This window comes from Convolutriloba macropyga, unplaced genomic scaffold, assembly GCF_964194025.1.
Source record: "Convolutriloba macropyga unplaced genomic scaffold, txConMacr16.3 SCAFFOLD_1935, whole genome shotgun sequence".
Taxonomy (NCBI): domain Eukaryota; kingdom Metazoa; phylum Xenacoelomorpha; order Acoela; family Convolutidae; genus Convolutriloba; species Convolutriloba macropyga.
Window position 1 is genome coordinate 18,269 of NW_027450491.1, and position 6,732 is coordinate 25,000.

The window sequence follows — 6,732 nt, forward strand, 5'->3', positions numbered from 1 at the left end:
TTGCATCGGGATGACTAACCGATAATGATCATAATCTGACAATTTTTCCGGCTTGAGGCACCGGAGTCAGATTAAAGACACATACTGAACTAAAGGCGTATGTGCAAAGCTTGTCGGAGTGTAGAGAGTCAAGCTGAGTTGACTCGTCACGTGGTGATGACAACAGCCATGTGCAAAACACTCACAACTTTATCGTCTATGTGGAAAAGGTTGCTAACAGCGCTCTCTATGAGAGGCCCTCGCATATAACTATACGAGGAAAAGGCGATAGAGTTGTTTGAATGTGGGGCAGGTTCATCGACAAGCTAAGTTGATCACATTCTTGTTGTGGCATCCTACTAGAATTGGTCACGGTCTGCACCAACTCTCCCCAAGTTGGCCAGACTTAAAACTAGAAATAAGGTTTGCAGCTATGTGAACCTAGAAACTGTAAAGGAGTTGAAAGAACTTAAAGGAATTGAAAGAGGCCTTGAGGTATATCCTCTTGGTAAAGACCCACAAAAGCTCACAAAAGTGGCTTCGAAGGGCAAAACTGGTTCATCCAAAACAATTGGAGAGCTTAAAGCAGAACCAATTCGAATGAAACACTATTGGTGAAACTTCATCATGAGAACGTCACAAGCTGATCACGCTCTATGATATGACTAGTATTATGTTGCTTCTAGTAGGCTAAGCGCAAGCCGAAACATCAACATGTGAAAGTCGTAGAATTTTGCAATCAAACTGTGGCTAGTACTGTGATGTTACTAGTAACCTGGTGTTCCGTCATATGGCCAAGAGAGCATTTGAAGGCGAAACTTCTGCATGGGAAAGCTGCATCATGATCAAAATTTTATATCGAGTATTATGTTGACGTTAGTAGGCCTTGGCCGAAAACGCAGCATGTGAAAGGTATAGATAAAAGTTATTGTTGCAGTCAGTACTGTGTAGTTACTAGTAGCTGGATTTAAGCTCAAAATGAGACACTGTTGGTGAAACTTCATCATGAGAATGTCACAAGCTGATCAAGCTCTATGATATGACTAGTATTATGTTGCTTCTAGTAGGCTAAGCGCAAGCCGAAACATCAACATGTGAAAGTCGTAGAATTTTGCGATCAAATTGTGGCTAGTACTGTGATGTTACTAGTAACCTTGTGTTACGTCATATGGCCAAGAGAGCATTTGAAGGCGAAACTTCTGCATGGGGAAGCTGCATCATGAACAAAAGTTTATATCGAGTATTATGTTGACATTAGTAGGCCCTGGCCGAAAGCGCAGCATGTGAAAGGTATAGATAAAAGTTATCGTTGCAGTCAGTACTGTGTAGTTACTAGTAGCTGGATTTAAGCTCGAAATGAGACACTGTTGGTGAAACTTCATCATGAGAACGTCACAAGCTGATCACGCTCCATGATATGACTAGTATTATGTTGCTTCTAGTAGGCTAAGCGCAAGCCGAAACATCAACATGTGAAAGTCGTAGAATTTTGCGATCAAATTGTGGCTAGTACTGTGATGTTACTAGTAACCTTGTGTTACGTCATATGGCCAAGAGAGCATTTGAAGGCGAAACTTCTGCATGGGGAAGCTGCATCATGAACAAAAGTTTATATCGAGTATTATGTTGACGTTAGTAGGCCCTGGCCGAAAGCGCAGCATGTGAAAGGTATAGATAAAAGTTAGCGTTGCAGTCAGTACTGTGTAGTTACTAGTAGCTGGATTTAAGCTCGAAATGAGACACTGTTGGTGAAACTTCATCATGAGAACGTCACAAGCTGATCACGCTCTATGATATGACTAGTATTATGTTGCTTCTAGTAGGCTAAGCGCAAGCCGAAACATCAACATGTGAAAGTCGTAGAATTTTGCAATCAAACTGTGGCTAGTACTGTGATGTTACTAGTAACCTTTTCTTACGTCATATGGCCAAGAGAGCATTTGAAGGCGAAACTTCTGCATGGGGAAGCTGCATCATGAACAAAAGTTTATATCGAGTATTATGTTGACGTTAGTAGGCCCTGGCCGAAAGCGCAGCATGTGAAAGGTATAGATAAAAGTTATCGTTGCAGTCAGTACTGTGTAGTTACTAGTAGCTGGATTTAAGCTCGAAGTGAGACACTGTTGGTGAAACTTCATCATGAGAACGTCACAAGCTGATCACGCTCTATGATATGACTAGTATTATGTTGCTTATAGTAGGCTAAGCGCAAGCCGAAACATCAACATGTGAAAGTCGTAGAATTTTGCGATCAAACTGTGGCTAGTACTTTGATGATGCTTGTAGCCAACCGAATTGGTTGAAAAGCCCAATAAGTAAGCTAACTTGGGAGAGCTTGTTGGAAACCAAATGCTACTAGATTGGTCCAAATACATCCTTCAACAGGGGATCACTTGGCTCGCTTTACGAAGAGGAGCACAGCTATATGTGTTAATTCGGTATGAATCGCAAGATTTGTTTACCGACCTCTCTAACGCAAAAGGCGGTCTCGGCTTCGGCTGTTGACTGCGTCCGATTCAGGGTTATATAACTCTCGATTGAACACATTGATATTCTATTGTTGGTGCTTCCAATAAAATTGGAACACTTAAAGCAGAACCGATTCAAATAATAGCATTCTGATCAATGATTGCATTCCTTGATCAAGAACTGCTGGAGTCATTGTGATGGCGAATTTTCTTCATAAGAAAATTGCAAAGAGACGGAACTTAATGAGACTAGTATTATGTTGTTTCTAGTAAGCGGAAGCTGAAACAGCAACATGTGAAAATCAAGTTTTGTTCAATGATCTCGAGGCGATAAGTACTATGAAGCAACTAGTAGCCTAAGCATGACTCAGATTTGAGACAGTCAAAAAGACTGGCGAAACTTCTTCACATGAAAGTTACATAGAGAACTACAAATGTATACAGCGAGTATTATGTTGTTTCTAGTAGGCGAAAGCTGAAACATCAACATGTGAAAGTTGTCTGCAAACTGTAGAACGATATGTGATTAGTACTGTGCTGTTACTAGTAGCCAGTCTGACTGTAGAAGCCAAGACAAAGGGAAACTAATGCATCTGAAAAGGACAAGTTATGGAAAGGTATGCACGATAAGTATTATGTTGTTTCTAGTAAGCGGCAGCTGAAACATCAACATGTGAACGTCGTTGTGTACAGTAACCTAGAACTATATAGTCCTTAGTAACGTGCATTTACTAGTACCTGTAATTGGTATTCAGACTCAGGCAGTTTGGAATAGTTTGGCAAAGATGCACCAGAGAAAACTGGGATTTGATACAGAAATTGTTGAATACAAGTATTATGCTGCTTCTAGTAGGTTGAATCCGAAACATCAGCATGTGAAAATTGAAAACATTTCTGGTTCGAATTGTCACAAGTATTTGGTGATCTGAGTAGCCAAACTCACTACAACGCCAATTGAAGGCAAAAATTCTCAACGGGAAAAGCTATTCTCATTGAATGAGCTAACAAGACGAGTATTATGTTGCTTCTAGTAGGCGAAAGCCAAAACATCAACATGTGAAAGTCTTGCTGAACAAATTTAATGTTGTTGAGCTCAGTACCGTGTGAATTAGTAGCCATAATTGGCGAGCGAAAATTGAACTGGCGAAACTTCGTCTTTGGAAAATTGCAGATGCCGAGCACTTATTTTGCAACGAGTATTATGTTGACTGTAGTAAGCGAAAGCCGAAACAGCAACATGTGAAAGCTGTTGAAATTTGTGGTCATTTTGCAATAAGTACAAGGAGTGTAACTAGTAGCCAGGTCAAAATTTGGGATAAGAATGAGCAAAAATTCTGCATGAGAACAGTTGAAATTATGAAACTAAATTACAAAGACTAGTATTATGTTGTTTCGAGTACGCGAAAGCGGAAACATCAACATGTGAACGTTTGTAACGAAGTTTCGTTAATTTTCAGCCTAGTACTGAGCAAGAACGAGTAGCCTCATCTCCAATCCCACGCAAAATGTAGTGAAATATGTGAGTGAACCTTATTCACGGTGAGGGTTTCCCGAGGTCTGTATTGCAGCGAGTATTATGTTGCTTCTAGTAAGCGAAAGCTGAAACAACAACATTTGAAAGTTGGAATTAATGACTGAATGGAAACTTCGACCTGTGTTTGATAGTAGTAGCGAACAAAACTGCTGAATCGGTTTCTGTCTCATATTGGTCAGTGAACCAATTAAGAGACAATCAACTACATAACCTGAATTGGGCGAGAGAACCCCCTTAACTTAAGCATATCAGTAAGGGGAGGAAAAGAAATCAACTGAGAATCCCTTAGTAATGGCGAATGAACAGGGAAAAGCTCATCGGGAAGAGAAATGGCAACATTTCTCGGTGTCCGGTATGGTTTGATGCTAGACTGGTGAATTTGTCCTGATGTCTACTGGAAAGTAGCATCAAAGAAGGTGAAAATCCTGTAAATGTCATTTTCGATACCAGTCATAATGGCTCATTCCTATGAGTAGAGTTGTTTGAAAGTGCAACTCGAAGCTGGAGATATGTCTCTCCAAAAGCTAATTATAAAGCGAGACCGATAGTAAACAAGTACCGTGAGGGAAAGTTGAAAAGCACTCTGAAGAGAGAGTGAAAAGTACGTGAAACTGTTGAAGGGGAACTGGAGTGAGCGTTACCATACTCAATGCCTTGATATTATATTCTCGGCTACCGAGTAGTGTAGTTGTCGTCTTTTGGCAAATCTTGTTAATGAATCGAGCAGAAGTTTTCCTCGGAATTCTTCTTGTTGATTCTAAACAAAATGAGATAAATTGATCTTGATTGCCTGTCTGACCTCAACTTCCTATTCAATGCTCTCTACAGCCCGTCTTGAAACACGGACCAAGGAGTGTGAGTTGCTTGCAAGTGTTGTCGCTCATTGAAAGCGCACACGCGAAATGAAAGTGAACAGTGTAATTTTTATGAATTGCACTACTTTGTGTGGTGAGGGCGCCGATTCGGTGTCCCGCAACCACGGACGGTTTTGCTCTTATTGCATGACTGATCCAGAGCAAGTAGCACACGACCCGAAAGATGGTGATCTATGCTTGGGCAGGGCGAAGCCACGGGAAACCATGGTGGAAGCCCGAAGCGGTTCTGACGTGCAAATCGATCGTCTGACCTGAGCATAGGGGCGAAAGACTAATCGAACCATCTAGTAGCTGGTTTCCTCCGAAGTTTCCCTCAGGATAGCAAAAGCTTGAGCAAGATTGAAAAATCTTCGCAAAGCAATTTCATCGGTTAAAGCGAATGATTAGAGGAATGGGGGAAAATTTTTCCTTCACCTATTCTCAAACTATAAATCGGTGAGATGTCCTTGTGACTTAATTGCACTTGGACTATGAATGCAAGCTTTTTGTGGGCCGCTTTTGGTAAGCAGAACCGGCGATGTGGGATGAACCAAAAGTTGGGTTAAGGCGCCTAACTACTTGCTCATGAGTCACCACAAAAGGTGTTGATTGATACTGACAGCAGGACGGTGGTCATGGAAGTTGAAATCCGCTAAGGAGTGTGTAACAACTCACCTGCCGAATCAATCAGCCCTGAAAATGGATGGCACTAGAGCTCGTGGCCTATACCCAACCATGAATATCAATATCTAACGCAAGTTAGATTAGAGAAAAAGAGCCTCACCAGCTCAAAAATGATATTCATGTGTAGGAGGACACATTGATTGCGCTAAAGTATGCACGCAAGTGTATGCGCGAAGCGATCAATGGAGCAGATCTTGGTGGAAGTAGCAAGTACTCAAATGAGAACTTTGAGGACTGAAGCGGGAAAGGCTTTCATGTGAACAGCGTTTGCACATGAGTTAGTCGATTCTAAAAGACAGGCTAATGCCAAAGTCTTGAATAGTGGTTTCTTGAAAACTGCTGAGTCTCGAAAGAGCATCGGGTTAAAATTCCCGAACTTACTCTCCTGGCATTGAGACGGCAACGTCATTGAGGTCGAACTTTGTCATTGGGACCTTGGGGAAGAGTTATCTTTTCTTTATAACACGTTGTAGAGTCCTTGGAATTGATTCAATCAGAGATAAGGCTCGAAGCGTGCAAGAGCACAGCAGCATTTGCTGTGTCCCAATTGTTCCTGGTGGCACATAAAAGTTTGGCTTAGCAGATGTCAGGAGAGTGAATCGTACCGATTACCGCATCAGGTCCCCAAGGTGAAAAGCCTCTGGTCTTGGAACAGTGTAGATAAGGGAAGTCGGCAAAATAGATCCGTACCTTCGGAAGAAGGATTGGCTCTGAGGAGTGGGTGTAACAAGCCTTTAGTTTGACGCTTCGGTCTGCTAAAGCGTGCGATGGCCTTCGGGTTGTTGGCGTTTGGTTTGACTGCTAGCTGATATGCTTTAGGTCTATTCTGTTGCACAAAAAACACTCGAACTCTGAACTGGTTCGGACAAGGGGAATCCGACTGTTTAATTAAAACAAAGCATTGCGATGGCTGGTGAAACGGTGTTGACGCAATGTGATTTCTGCCCAGTGCTCTGAATGTCAAAGTGAAGAAATTCAAATAAGCGCGGGTAAACGGCGGGAGTAACTATGACTCTCTTAAGCTCCCTGTGATTAAAGCATCACAGGGAGCACATGCGGGCAGGGCTCCCACCCAGGAACCCGTGAGTGGCCAAGCAACAGCCCCCAACTGGTGCTGCTCAATCTGTGGTGCTGGACCCTTCAAAGGACAGACTGGTCTCTCACTTCACACCAAAAGCAGGCACCCAGATACATACCACCAGATGCAGGCCCA

The 6,732-nt window shown here is 42.3% G+C and overlaps 2 pseudogenes; both read left to right on the top strand.

The window, feature by feature from the left end:
- The first annotated feature begins 2,352 nt into the window (after positions 1-2,352).
- Positions 2,353-2,504, top strand: LOC142355946 (5.8S ribosomal RNA; annotated as a pseudogene).
- Positions 2,505-4,187: 1,683 nt separating this feature from the next.
- LOC142355947 (large subunit ribosomal RNA) overlaps positions 4,188-6,732 on the top strand; it is a 6,751-nt pseudogene continuing 4,206 nt past the window's right edge.